Raw genomic sequence first — 15,706 nt, forward strand, 5'->3', positions numbered from 1 at the left:
AATATTTGGGGTTCAATTAATGTTAAGCTCAATCGACAGCATTTGTGGCATAATATTGATTACCACAAAATTATTTATAATCGTCCCTCCTTTCTTTAAAAAAAAAAAAAAAAAAAAGCAAAAATCAAAAGGCTACAGTGAGGCACTTACAATGGAAGTGAATGGGGGCCAATTTATAGCGGGTTTAAAGGCAGAAATATGAAGCTTATAATTTTATAAAAGCCCTTACATTAATTCTTCTGTTAATACTTGTGTATTATTCGAGCTGTAAAGTTGTTTAAATTGTCAGTTTAACAGTCACTGTAGGGTTTTTTGACATTACATCATCAAGGCAATGAAGTTGTAAAATTGTCTATAACTTTACACAGAAAAGGTTAGTAAGTGATCTGATCACACTAAAATCATGTTAACATAAATATTGTTTATGTCTTGTGGTTACACTTTTGAAAAAGTGAATATTTTAACATTCAAAAATTGGCCCCCATTCACTTCTATAGTAAGTGCCTCACTGTAACCTATATATATGTTTTTTTTTTGCTTTTTTTAAGAAAAGAAGGGGCAAGTCGAAATTAATTTTTGTGGTGATCAACATTATGCCACAAATGCTGTTTAATGCTTAACTTGCATTGAACCCAGAATATAAGTAAAAGGTATAAAATGACTTTTCCTTCTTATACCTCATGACTTGGTAGTCAAAAGTGTTTCAAATATTAATATTATTTGAAAACAACTGTTTCACTGCTTATATTTTTAAGAAACAATAATAAAAGATTATTTCAAACTACTTATGCCAACGTTTCTTTTTCAAGATTTTAATGAGACTTTTATTTTAATTTTTTATACCATCTCCGAACGGTTATACCACATAGACATTTTTGACTAAGCCCAGAAAAAATATCAAAATAACTTTTGAACTCAGAAATTGAAAAATGTTCATCATAGTAAATGTTTTATCAAGTTATTTTGTGTGAACTGCATTTGTATTTTTTTTAAATAACTTAACAGATCCTGATAAAAATATGAGCATTACATCATTGACCCATGATGCTATGTTTGCTAAAAATGGCTGGGGACACTCCTAAGTCTATGGGATATTTTCACCCGTTTTATCGTCCGCCACACTAAAATCGTAACTCTGATCACTTAGAAAAGTAATAGTACACTATTTGCGCAATTTGTGGTATTTGCTAAAGATTAATACTTAGGGTTGTTTTTAAAAAATCCCTAAACCTAAGCAATACTAATTGTGAGGCCTGCCTTAGCGAACACAACTAATACATTTGACTGCATTGCTCCCAAGCAATTGCACCTGATAATGCTGCAGAGATAGTTTGGCGTCTTTAAACACTGGAACACAAGTGGCAATCGCTCCATACATCTTGGAGACAGCAGTCGACAGTCATTCATATGTCAAAGGGCCAAGTGTTCACATATGGCCACATAGCTGAGCTAATGGCTGACAGGCTTCAGCAAGGGCATTAAAGTGACCCTGCCCCCAGGACAACACAAGCACGAACCAACACTCTGTAAACAGGCAAGGATACATTTTTAATCTTTAAACATAAAATTATGTTGTGTTTACTACATCTGAAAGTCAAACGGGTCTAGAACAACATGAAGTTTGAGTTTGAAAACGGTAAGTTTTCTATTTCAAGGCAATGGTAAGAAACCTCATGGGGGTGATAGTTACCTTCAAAAGTCTGTGCCATTAAACTGGATGTGTTATATTATTCAGGTAAGTTGCTATATATATATCAGCCACAACATTAAAACCACCTGCCTAATATTGTGTAGGTCCCCCTTGTGCCACCAAAACAGCGCCAGTCCGCATCTCAAAATAGCATTCTGAGATGCTATTCTTCTCACCACAATTGTACAGAGTGGTTATCTGAGTTACCGTAGACTTTGTCAGTTCGAACCAGTCTGGCCATTCTCTGTTGACCTCTCTCATCAACAAGACGTTTCCATCCACAGAACTGCCGCTCACTGGATGTTTTTTGTTTTTGGCACCATTCGGAGTCAATTCTAGAGACTGTTTTGCATGAAAATCCAGGAGTTTGTCGAGACAAACTATAATGTTGGTTTAACAAAACCTTGTCTGAAAGTTTACAATAGTTTTAAATGCTTGTAAGTTTTGACCGCTGAAGTTTGATATCACGAACATTCAAAAACAGACTCTTAGATCATTTAAATATTCTGTCAATGTAATGTTGTCTAGGGGATTTTGGCTTACATGATGCCTTCACAGGGCTTTTCGATGGGAGAATAATGATGGTAGCCAAGCTGTTGGGTCATTGCAAACAGAATTTACAATAAAATGACAAAATGACCACTATTTTTGAGCCCCACACCTTTGAGCCCTTCGAAGCTCTCACAATGGAGGCAAAGTCTTTAAAGGAAATAGGGTATAGGGATGATCACTTCTGAATGGAATGACCCCATCATTCAGATGAGTTAGAAAAGATATGGCAGCGCGAGCCAGAACTGCCTGAACTCTTTGCCAAGTTTCACCAAACCCATATGTACATGCTGTAGGAGTCTATTTGTTAAATTCTTTATATTTAAAGTGTTTGAAGTTAAAATATGTCATAATGTATTATTGCCCCTTTAAATATATCCATGTTTACACATTTATTACATATTTTGTTACATTCTTGTTTTTTGTATGCATCATTTGTAGTGTTTACAAGTATTTACATTGATTTTACATTATGTATAACAAACGTTAAAATGGTATCGTCTCTTTAAGAACAGGGGCTGTTCAGCAAACCTGTTTTGGTTGAGCAGATTCTTTACCACAACCGTGCTGTATGTTTGAGTTAATCTGACTGTAAATAACAGAACAGTTATTAAAGAGACTTAAATAAATAAATTGATTGCGTGGATCTCATCTTTGAAAGATAATTGTACTGGGGGGCTAAAAGAAAATTGGCCCCAGGGCCTTTGCTAGTCATAATTTGCCACTGTTCCCAGTAATATACGAAACTGAAGACAGCCTCATCAAAGGTATGTGTGAACTGTGAATATAATGACAAGTGTATAGCCAGTCTCTCTCTGTTTCAGTTAGATTACTTCAGCATTCAAACTGTGTATGTTGATAAGTAACTAGTCAGTCACCGTGATTTTGACAATCTTGGAAGCTGGTCTGGTATAGATTCGCCATATGAATTTTTTATATATAATTTGGCCATATTGACTGCGGAATGTTGTTGTGATGATGTCACAACCAGCCCAGTTTGCTACCACCCCCCTCCAAAAAAACAAAATTTGTTCCGGAACTGGTGATGTTATCCCTCATTAAATTGTGCTCTCGGAGGGAACAGGCCCTCTTCCCAAATTAACCAACACAGTCTGAAGTTGATGGGAAAAGCCATTATCCGACATAAACGGCATATAAAACGGCAAGTTTCAATGTTCTTTGAAGCACAGTTAAACATTACACTCCCAAAAAAAAAAAAGAAACAATTATGCAAAATGGCTCAATTTAGAGGGATAATAGTTATTCTTTAACTTCCAATTTTAGGAACATACAAAACAAAACAAAAAATACTGTATGTCAAGGTGCAACTGTTTGAAATTAAAATGTTCTCTCTAAAATGAAAACCTTTCTGTGTCTTTCTTCCACCATCTTAACATACTGTAAACATTTATTTGAATTATGCAAATCTTGCCCTTACCATGACCGAGATTTAAATAGTTGAAAACAAATATGGCACGCTGATGACAAAAAGCTAATTCAGGCAAAGCTGATGTAAGTTGATTATTATATGCCCACAGGCTGTGTGGACCTCAAACAAAACAGTTTCTATATAATATTCAAATGGTCACACTTTGAAACGTGTCCCTGCGATTCTGCTGAATCTCCATCTGGTTTATCTCGCTGAAGCAGTCTATTTGTTAATCTCAAGATGTATTCGGCCTTTCTATCAGAACACTCAGACCATCTGATAGTTGTCACTTCTGCAGGCTTTTTCGCAAACCTTATCTAATTTAAACACTCAATACCGATAAGGTTCATTGTAAGCTGTCTGTTTCAAATCTGTTCTGCAAACATTCCCACACTGTCAGATACGTGTAGGATTTCCCACAGATTTGATAGACTTCACTACAATAGAGGTGATATGCCGTATACAACAATATTTGAAAGGAATAGTTCACCCAAAATGAAAATTCTGTCTAAATTTACTCACCTTCATGCTGTTCCAAACCACAATAACTTTCTTTTTTCCATACAATGAAAATGAATGGTGACTGAGGCTTTTGTGTTCCACAGAAGAAGAAGAAAAAAAAACTCATACGGGTTTGTAATTGTTATGTTACCATTTAATGTTCATTTTGTTTTTATTTATTGCTCCCCAGATGACAAATTGAGCCATATGAGTGTGAAGGGAATTACACGCCGTTTTATGGTGCAGGCTAGTTCCCCCTTTGTTTAGAAGTGAATGGTGACCAGTGTTGCGAGAACTGAATGTAACAAATATGAAATTTATGTACAGCCTTGGGCAATGCAGAAATGTTTTCCAGTGCTGGGTCAGGAAACAGTAAGTTTATCTGCATTCCTAGTCTAGTCTGTAAATCTTTACGTAACTGCAAACCGCAATCTAAGGTCTATATGTAAAAATGCTTCACATCATGGAATATTTGCTCTACAGCACTCCTGGTCTTGAGCAGAAGGTGGATGTGAGGAAATGATGACCTCTACTGAAAGACAGCGGGCTGCATGACTGACATCATCAAAACGACAGGGTGAGTACTGAAGTTATATTTTTACACGTGGAGTCATCACGAAATCAAAACACTATTTACTTCTTAAATACACATTTCTGGTCTCACAGAATCACGTTACTATACCTATATTGTTGCAGAATTCATTGTACAGTATCACAGCAGTTTCAAGGTAAAATAAACACTAGAGGCACTAAAAGAATGACTATTATTGCCTTTCACTCTAATCACGAGTAAAACAGTAGATAAGTTCATAAACACATTTCGCTCTATTTCTCACACAATGCTATCTTATGACATCTAAATATTTTTAATTTAGTGCATGTATTACATAACCAACTACATTTACAAGCTTGTTCAATTATGAACAAATTTCACGCTCAACTGATAGAGCATTGCACATGTGATGTCAAGGACTAGGGTACGAGTCCTGAAGAGCACGCTGCACATGAGCTGAAAGTGTCTTAGAAGCACTACAAAATGACATGGTTGCTTTAGAAATTGTGTTTTTCATCTCGCATTTGCCTTTTCTGACACTTTCAGTTAGGTTTAGGCTTAAGGTTTAGGGTAGGGAGTTTGGTTTTGTTGATTTAAAACTCAAGAGCATTAAAGGTGCTGCAAGTGATTTTTTCATGGAAAGATATGCAAAACATTTTCCTACTCCCTGAAAGATACTAATGAAATTGTGTCCTGAGATATCTCACCGGTCTCTGTGACAGCTCTAGACTGTGTATACAGCAAAAAAAAATGTGTTTGTGGGCCGCGGCCCTGATGCTTTTGACCTGACAATATCATTTAGCAAAAATGTCGCCACAGTCATGTAATTTTCATGAGATCAGGTTGAAAAAAGTTTGCCATTGTAGTATTTTGTTAAAATGTAGTAACTTGTTCTGCCTCTGAAATGAATTTCCTTTTTTTGCTGACATCACCTAGGCCACATGGGCTATTGGATAATAGCCAAAAAGCTATTAAGCCAAATAGCTGGTACGTAACGCTAACTTTTCATGATCCAATCAATTCCAGATTAATAAAATCCAGTCCTGCTCATTTTTTTTCTCAACATTGTTTCACTCTAAACTGTAAAATGGGTTGAAAATGCCATTTCATGTTGACCTTAAAGACTCCATGAAATCAAAATTGGAGTTTTGTGGCTTTAAGTCTATGTCTATTAGCTTTGAAGCTATATACTATTGTACTTCTAAAAGTTAACAAACTATCTTTTAGCAGATATATGCTCTTAAAATATCCACGAAAAAAGACCAAAAATATAAAACCAAAAATGTCACAACAATGACTCGACCAACGGCGTGAGTTGGAGGCAGGACTATCTGTTTGTTTTATCAACTACAGACAGGGAGGTACATTTGGAAAGCTGTTTGGAAAACAATGTTTATTTGTGAAATTCCATTCGAAGGCGCTAGTGGCTCAGAAACTTTAATTAGGAAATACATCAATAAAGGGCATAAAATTGCGCTAATCAAGCTATTTAATGGGGTATTTAAGGTCATCTACTTCTGTAATACAAAGCAATACTGTTCTGAACTATTTGGACAGCAACAATTGTAGCAACCATTTTAACAGCCAAATTTCCAAAGGCAGCTGAAGATGTAGATTTTGAATTAGGAAACAATAGCATGGCAGGGTAAGTGTATTAATGAACTTCAAAAGCCCAGTTTCCCCAGAGTGGGAGTTGTTATTCTGCTGATAGGGTGGCTGCCTTTTCTGTAGCTGGAAATTCGTGAAACTGAACCCACTCTTTTGGCTCCTCACAGCAAGACAGCAGTCTATAGTGGGCGGCGATTGTTCGTAACACAATGCTGCTTTTTAAAAGGTGCAACAGCGATGTTATATATATATCTGAAATATTGTTACCCTGGCTCAGAGAAATCAGTGGGGCCAGGCTGTCTAACCACGTAGGTCCATTAGAACATCACCGATCCTCCACTTGGTCATCTAATGGTTAGATGGAGACCTGGTGAGGCCTACAAGCCACAGTGTCTCACACCCACTGTGAAATTTGGTGGAGGATCGGTGATGATCTGGGGGTGCTTCAGCAAGGCTGGAATCGGGCAGATTCGTCTTTGTGAAGGACACATGAATCAAGCCACGCACAAGGTTATCCTGGAAGAAAACTTGCTTCCTCCTGCTCTGACAATGTTCCCCAACTCTGAGGATTGTTTTTTTTCCAGCAGGACAATGCTCCATGCCACACAGACAGATCAATCAAAGTGTGGATGGAGGATCACCAGATCAAGACCCTGTCATGGCCAGTCCAATCTCCAGACCTGAACCCCAATGAAAACCTCTGGAATGTGATGAAGAGGAAGATGAATTGTCACAAGCCATGAAACAAATCAGAGCTGCTTGAATTTTTGTGCCAGGAGTGGCATAAAGTCCCCCAACAGCAATGTGAAAGACTGGTAGAGAGCATGCCAAGACGCATGAAAGCTGTGATTGGAAATCAGGGTTATTCCACCAAATATTGATTTCTGAAATCTTCCAAAGTTAAATATTAGTATTGTGTTGTTTAAAACTTGTTTTCTTTGCATTATTCAAGGTCTGAAAACACTGCATCTTTTTTGTTATTTTGACCAGTTGTCATTTTCTGCAAATAAATGCTCTAAATGACAATATTTTTATTTGGAATTTGGGAGAAATGTTGTCAGTAGTTTATAGAATGAAACAAAAATGTCAAACACATACCTATATATAATAAATCCAGAGAAACTGATAATTTTGCAGTGTTTTTTTTTTTTTTTTCTCACCCAATTTGGAATGGCCAATTCCCAATGTGCTTTTAAGTCCTCGTAGTCACGAAGTGATTCACCTCAGTCCGGGTGGTGGAGGACGAATCCCAGCTGCCTCCGCGTCTGAGACCGTCAACCCGCGCATCTTATCACGTGGCTTGTTGAGCATGTTGCCACGGAGACATAGCACGCGTGGAGGCTTCACGCCATACCATCAGGGGTGGTAGCCAGTGTCTTTACCCCTGAGCTACGCAGGCCCCTTGCAGTGGTCTCTTAATTTTTTCCAGAGCTGTATATATACACATTTCATACAGGTCTCCAGACTGCGACTAAAACCAAAAATAATTGATTGTGACAATAATTTAAAATCTAGTCGCCATTGGCGACAGACGCGTTGTGTGCGTTCATATGCGGTTTCGTCAGATATCATCTTGTGAGTTATCAAATACATCTTAAGAATGCGCACCACCAGTGTATCTCGTGCCACTTTTCACCCATTCTGTTGTGATGATGAGCTCGCTGCACCACACGCAACAACAAATCCAGCATGAGCCATGAACAAACTGAGGGTTTGAACTCTGGAGTTCAGGTTAGCAGTTTGAATCAGATTCACTTTCTCAGCGAATCAGCCATCAGTGAGCTTACAACTGGGAGCGCAGACATTTCAAAATAAGAGTACCATGTGTTTTTTTTTTTTTTTTTTTTTTTTTCAGGCTTCTTCATAATTAAAAGTCCCGTATTTTGTACCAGTTATTCTTCTGGTAATTATTGATTTCATTCAATTTTATATATATATGTACACAACTATTACACAAGGTGCAAACATTCATTGATGCTCAAGAAGACAACACACTAATATATGCATACTAAACTTTATGTAAATATCTATAATGTAGATTCTGAAGAACAGTACTAAATAAAAAAATCTTTTATCTCTTATATTTGTATAAATTATGAAAGGAGTGTGAACATTTATGAGACAAAAGGGAATGCTAACTTATCTTCTCAACTATATACAGTACACTGTTATTAAACCTCAGATTAATGGGTTATCAGCTGTCTTCGGCTTTCTATCTTGTTTCTAAACAGCCATCTAAATCGAGCAATTCTGTGATTTGGTAACTAAAAACAGCCATTTGGCTCCTTAATGTTTCAGTTTAGGAGCAAATGGCTCCTAAGTAATTTTTTTAGTCTGAAGCCTATACATATACACTCACTAAGCACTTTATTAGGAACACTATGGTCCTAATAAAGTGCCTGACATGGTCTTCTGCTGTTCTGCTCACTACAATTGTACAGAGTGGTTATCTGAGTTACCGTAGCCTTTCTGTCAGCTCGAACCAGTCTGGCCATCTCCGTTGACCAATCTCATCAATAAGCAGTGGCATCTCAGGGTCATTATTTAGTGTGGGGCACTCAGTTATTTGACCGATCTTTGAAACACTGATGACTAATTACAAATTCTGTCTGTCATTCTGACAGATAAAAAAAGAAAAAAGTGCATCAGTTTTGACTTCACTCTTTATCCCTCACATTCTCGCTGTGCATGTGCCCTGTTTATTCCCTGGTATTAATATGCATATTAGATGTGTATTATATGGCACCATCATCATTTACACCTGGTATTGTGCATCTGTTTTGAGTAGAGAGTATCTGATTTCATGACTGCATACATCAATCATTACTTCAGTGTGTTAATGTATGATAATAAAGCGCAAACTGCATAATAACAAAAAGAATACAAAAAAAGCAGCGCATCATTTCAGCCAATTATGCATGCATTTAATATAAGCACAAACATCACGTTTAGAGCAGAATGTCCGTTATTTTAGTGGAGTAACCATGTTAAATGAGCTTCACAGATGTGCTTCTCATGTTACACTTTATGTTCACATCAGGGATTATGAAGTTCTGTGAAATTGTGCCTGTATGTATGCACTTTAACCGGCAAAGTTTAAAAACCTCATTTTAGCACACTGGTTGATTGAAAGGTAGAAGTTTCACACTAGAACTCATTGGTTTCACCGGACTCAAACAAGGGGAGTCAAAAATCTATCATAAAAGCCTATCTACTGTCATGTATGTGCCATTCTAATGGATGCTACGCCCCTCAATGCCCTAGTACTTCAAAACAAGTATGACTGATAAAAAATACTGTAGATCATGACAGAAATTTTACAGAGACTTAGAATAAGAGAATAAAGACTTTTTTGTAGCGCATCCCCTGAACGTGATGCCACACAAACATCCCTAATAATAATTTAATCTCAGCACAAAACACCACTAAAATGTGCACACCCACATCAAAAATCTCAAGTGACCATGATAATTAAACCACAAATAGGCAAATCGTCAAAGGGTGTGGATAATATCTCACTAACTTGAATGAACAACATAACAAAACTAAATCAAAACGACAGACTCCCAATATTTAGCAGTCATTGTAATCTAATACAAACCAATGCATCAACAACACAACACCTCAATACAATGGCATACAATTCACTGAAATGATGAACGGTTATTCACAGCAGCGCCATCTTTGATTTCTGACGGGAATGACAACGAGGTTGTGAGGGATAGATGTAAATTCTCTTCAATGGGTTGTACTGCAGTTTAAAGTGTTTTTGGATCGTTCCGCAGACAAAATATTGAAAAAACATCTTTTCAAGAACATTCAGTAGACAAAAAAACTTCAAACAACATGAGTTCTTGAAAAACAGATGTGATCTAGGAGCTTTTCACAGCTTTATACCATGCGTGCCATTAAAGAGATGGTAAGTCTATCCCTCACAGCCTCGTTTTCATTCCCATTAAAAGTCAAAGATGGCGCTACCGTGAATAAGGTCTATGAAGTGCACTATGCAGGTCTACTCTGCACCCGGTAACTTCTGATGCTCATGTCAACAGCTTGACATAAATATGATCAAGACTTTTGATTGGCTCAGGGGCAAAGGCAAACTAGCACCTCAGGCCATCGCTGAAGGCTCGTTGCACATGCACATGACGTTCTCCAGATCTCCGTTGATTAACATTGAGGATGAGGGGTAGCCCCACGCATTGCAAACAGAACGATTAAATGGCTTTTACGCAACATTCCTTAATAATAATAGAATTTCTAAAAAGAATATATACTTAAGTATATTTTTTTTCTTGTATAATTGACATAAAACACATTTGAGTTGCAGAAAATACATTATTTCTTAAAATACATTTATGATGGCATGCAATTTGCACAACAGCGCCACCTCTGGCGGGGCTTAGCCCCTCTTGCCCCTAATGTAGAGACGCTGCTGTCAACCAGGCATTTCTGTCCACAGAACTGCTACTTACTGGATGTTTTTTGTTTTTGCCATCATTCTGAATAAACTTTAGACTGTTGTGCGTGAAAATCCCAGGAGATCAGCAGTTACACAAATACTCAAACCAGCCCATCTGGCACCAACAATCATGCCACGGTCTAAATCATTAAGAACACATTTTTTCCCATTATGATGGTTGATGTGAAAATGAACTAAAGCTCCTGACCCATATCTGCATGATCATATGCACTGCTGCCACACGATTGGCTGATTAGATAATCACATGAATAAGTAGGTGTACGGGTGTTCCTAATAAAATGCTCAGCGAGTGTATATGTTTAAAATAAGTCTATAAAATATATGTATAATATATACAGTATATATAAACACACGCACACACAAACGTGTGTGTGTTTATATACACCTACTTATACAGTATATATAGTTACATGTTTGTTTTTTTGCATAATTTTTCTAATAAGTATTTACACTGATTTGTAGAACACATACTAAAACCGTACTGTTTCTTTAAGAATAGCGTCAGTTCAGAAAATGTTTCAGTTGAGCGCATATAAGCAAGAGTGGTGTCGAATGGCTTCTTTACCTCATCCATTCTGTGTGTAATTTTTTTTTTTTATAATAATTTTTCTAGTTAAATTTACATTTCTAAATTAAGTCTCTCTTCTTTTTTTTTTGGTCAACAATTGACTGTAAAGAACAGAAAAGGCTTTAGAAGTGACAATTGGATTGTGTGGTTCTTGTCTTTGGAAACACATTACACAGAAAGAGACAAACCAAACTTTTACTCTTAACACTCAGTAAAAGGATCTCACCACTGAACATCTCTGCCACTACACTACTCAATCACTGGTGAATGAAATCTGGAACATTACCAGCCAGTGGCTAATCACAGACATTTTTAGTCACATAGCGCGTAATTTGGTCGCATATACATGTGATTTACACATAGACGGTTGCACAAATCGAGGGGATTTTAAGAATCGATATTGAGATCGCTCCATTGAAGATTAATCAGAAAATCTATATTTTTACCCAGCCATAGTTGTGATGGACAGCCTCAGTCCCCATTCATTTTCAATGTCCCCATTAAATTTCATTGTATGAACATTCTTCGAAATTTCTCCTTATGTTCCACATGAGGTAAGAACTTTGGAATGACATGGAGGCATAAGAGTATAAGACAGAATTTTATTTTTGGGAGAACTATCCCTTAAAGTATATCAGTCCACTGTGGTGTGCACTATTTCTGTTTTAAATACACATTTCTTGGCCTCAAAAAGGTGGCTAACACTCTCAGTTCACCAGTCAAAACACATGATATTAAAATGGGTCAGCTGCCCTACCTAAATATGACATCTTTCAAACCCCAAAATACTGCTGCACTCCTGTTTTTCGAATCAAGGCTTCCCCCTCCAGTCCAGAACCCCACCAGACCACTAGCACCCCAAAGAGAAACCACATGAGGGAGTGGACCAGCCTGTAACCGGGAAGAACAGGGAGGCTGTTTATTTCTGGTGCATCTCTACTCAATGACTCATATATTGGCTGGAAAACTGGCCTGGACTCCCAACAGCTGAGCATGTGCCAACTCCAAGGCATATAACTTGTGTACTGCCCACCCACTCTGTTTTACCCCCGTCTCAATCGCAACGCTCGTCATCTGCCTATTTTCTACCGCGCTTAATCCTCTAGTAATCATCAGATGCAGGGTTTTACAATCAACATTGGATATGACCTTGAGCTGGTTTAGAAAAGGCCAGACACATTAGTGGATGGGTACAGGGCAGAGAAAGAAAGAGAGAGATTTATAAGTGAGTTATAAGTAGGCGGCTCTCAGCTTCACTGGAGATGAAACACAAATTCGATGTCCCATTATAGGCAACAGCAGGCCACAAAGTCCAAACAAGGACTGCTCATACAAAGCCAAAAACTGTCAACATTCTTTAAAAACCAGACAAAACTATGCAAGGAAAAAAAACAATACAACTGAGACTGTAGGTTCACCTGCATAGAGGATAAACATGGTTTGAACCAACTATAATGCATTTTGTGCCGTTAATAATTGCCTACCGAGAGCATGAAACATTCAAAATTTTGCTTTACTGCTTATTGCAATTATTCACAGTTCGTTGGATCTTTGCCTAATACCATAAACCTGGATATTAGTTCTCATCGCCTGTGCTTTTGTTTGTTAAAGTAGCCTGCCGCAGGTGCTAATGAGCAGCGCACATAGAAATACACTTGGGTTTTAATTCTTGCCAACCATCATGTGAATCTATTCCCCAAACAACAAAACCACCCATTAAATGAAGATGTAGCTGTGACAGTCACACAATTCCCAGAGATCTCATCTCTCAAAGCCCCCATGAGTGAAACCGGGTTCATGGGAACGACAGAGGTGACAAATCCCCGGCATCTCTTCCCAGAGCTCAGAGACAGATGACATCCCATATTCTGACCTAGAATGGCCACGACTCTGCTCCTTCTCACAGACCCAAACAGGGAGTCCATCCTCCACATAATCATTTGTTCTCTTATCAGCAGTCAGCTTACACTTGATCAGCTGATAAGAGAGATGGAAACCTCTAAAATGCTGGACTTTTTTGGAACAACATACTACTATACTATTCTTACTATTTCAGCAGTATGTTTTATATCATTTACTGTTCACAGTACCCACATTTTCTGTATGCTTGGAATATTCAGATAACCTACATTTGATAAAATGAGCATTATACAACACTGAGTTTACTGTGTGGAATACTGTATCCCACAATTAAATGCATTCAGAATGGCATACTACCATACTATTCTTACTACTGACATAGATATATATGGAAGAAATAGTAAGAGTAGTATGGTAGAAAATGGTAGAAATAGTGGGAGTATGATGTAGTATATGGCAGATAAAGTAAGTAGTATGGTAGGATATGGTAGAAATGGTAAGAGTGGTGTGGCAGTATACAACAGAAATAGTAAGATCTGTATGTTGGTATACATCAGAAATAGTAAGATTAGTATGGTAGTAAATGCCAGAAATAGTAAGAGTTGTATGGAATTATAAGGCAGAAATAGTAAGAGAAGTACGGTAATAGTATGGTGCAGCAGAAAAAGTAATAGTATGGTACTGAAGAAATAGTAAGAGTAGCATGGTGCAGCAGAAATAGTAATAGTAGTATGGTAGTATTAATCATAAATAATAAGACTAGTATGGTGCAGCAGAAATGGTAAGAGTGGTACTGTAGTATACATCATAAATAATAAGACTAGTATGGTGCAGCAGAAATGGTGAGAGTGGTACTGTAGTATACATCATAAATAATAAGAGTAGTATTGTGCAGCAGAAGTACTAAGAGTAGTATGGTAGTATACATCAGAAATAAGAATAGTATGGTGCAGCAGTAGTAAGAGTAGTACGGTAGTATACATCAGAAATAATAGTATGGTGCAGCAGAACTAGAAAGAGAAGTATGGTAGTATACATTAGAAACAGTAATAGTCATATGGTAGTTTACATCAGAAATAGTAAGAGTAGTATGGTGCAGCAGATATAATAAGGGTAGTATACATTAGAAATAGTAAGAGTGGTATGGTAGTATACATCAGAAATAATAAGTAGTATTGCAGTATACATCAGAAATTATAACAGTATGGTGCAGCAGAAACAGTAAGAGTCGTATGGTAGTTTATATCAGAAATAGTAAGAGTCGGGGGCCTGGGTAGCTCAGTGAGTATTGACGCTGACTACCACCTCTGGAGTCACGAGTTCAAATCCAGGGCGTGCTGAGTGACTCCAGCCAGGTCTCCTAAGCAACCAAATTGGCCCGGTTGCTAGGGAGGGTAGAGTCACATGGAGTAACCTCCTCGTGGTCGCTATAATGTGTGGTTCTCGCTCTTGGTGGGGCGCGTGGCGAGTTGTGCGTGGATGCCGTGGAGAATAGCGTGAAGCCTCCATATGCACTATGTCTCCACGGTAACACGCTCAACAAGCCACATGATAAGATGCGCGGATTGACGTCTCAGACGCGGAGGCAACTGAGATTCGTCCGCCGCCACCTGGATTGAGGCAAGTCACTAAACCACCACGAGGACTTAGAGCATATTGGGAATTGGGGAGAAAAAGGGGAGTAAATAGAAATAGTAAGAGTCGTATGGCAGAATACATCAGAAATAGTAATAGTATAGTGCAGCAGATATAGTAAGAGTAGTATACATTAGAAAAAGTAGTATGGTAGTATACATTAGAAATAGTAAGAGTCATATGTTAGTATACATCATAAATAAAAATAGCATGGTGCAGCAGAAATAGTAAGAATAGTATACATTAGAAATAGTAAGGGTAGTATACATTAAAAACAATAATAGTATGGTAGTATACATCAGAAATAGTAAGAGTTGTATGGTGCAGCAGAAATAGTGAGTCGTATGATAGAATCCATCAGAAATCAATATGGTAGTATGTCATTCCGAACTCAGCCTTGGCCTTCCATTTCCAGAGTGAAGAATGAACCAGATGTAATGTATTTTAGCTAAGTAGTCGAGTTCCAACATCAGCACTTTTTAGCTGCTTATCCTTCACTACCCAAGAAATACATATAAAAGGCACAAATTATATTTTGTTTATCATTAGTTCAAAATGTTTTTAAGAATCATGAGAAACATAAAATCAATCAAGTATGTCCAAACTTTTGACTGGTAGTATAGCACTGAAGACACTTCTACCCTGAGGTCATTGAAAACCTGGATTTACTGACTCAGCAAATCACAAGAAATTGTTCTTGGACAATGCCTAACTCTGGAAAAAGACGGACAGAAGACAAGCCAGCATGCTGCCACAAGAATGCATTTTTATTCACTGTAGAAATATGTGGCGTCCTTACAGAACACTTCAAAACCTTCATATGAGTTTGT

The sequence above is a fragment of the Myxocyprinus asiaticus genome, chromosome 43 (assembly GCF_019703515.2).
Source record: "Myxocyprinus asiaticus isolate MX2 ecotype Aquarium Trade chromosome 43, UBuf_Myxa_2, whole genome shotgun sequence".
Classification (NCBI taxonomy): Eukaryota; Metazoa; Chordata; class Actinopteri; order Cypriniformes; family Catostomidae; genus Myxocyprinus; species Myxocyprinus asiaticus.